Here is an 894-nt window from a genome sequence, read left to right on the forward strand (position 1 = left end):
CAATAGATAGGCTTTTTTAAATATGTATATTATATATAATATAATATATATACTAACTTATAAGATATATATATATATCCACAACACTTATTCGTATAGATTTATAGGATAAATATATAATATATTATATATAGATTATATATATATATAAAAATAATTACATACATTTATATAGATATATAGCGTATTATAGATATTTTTATTTAAAATATACGATATATATAATATATACTCACACACACACACACACACACACACATAAATAAATATATATATATATATATATATAAAAATAATACTACATTATATATTTATATAATATTATATAAATAAATCATACTTAATATATAGAAAATATATATTATATATATATTGATATTATATATATAGTAAATTTTATAATATATACCACATATATATATATATATACTATATATATATATATATAAATAATAAATATAAATAATATATACATACATACATACATATATATAATAATATATATATAATATTAGTATATATATAATATAAACATAATGAATACCTATTGTGTGTAATATAATATATATATAGAATATCTATATATATATATAATATATATAATAATATTTATATATATATATAATATATATTTGTATATAAATATTTATATATACTATACTATTTATATATATAATATACATATAGACACAAACCACACCACACACTTACACAAACACGCACACACATGACACTCACACAACACACACACACACCAAACACACACACACAACCACACACACTACACAAACCAACCAACACGAGCTCTGCATCACACACACTCACACAGTTATATATATATATATATATAAAATATATATATATATATGAGCATATATCTAAAAATATATATAT

This window comes from Penaeus japonicus, unplaced genomic scaffold (assembly GCF_977035675.1).
Source record: "Penaeus japonicus unplaced genomic scaffold, GWHDUDI00000001_assembly GWHDUDI00000006, whole genome shotgun sequence".
NCBI lineage: Eukaryota > Metazoa > Arthropoda > Malacostraca > Decapoda > Penaeidae > Penaeus > Penaeus japonicus.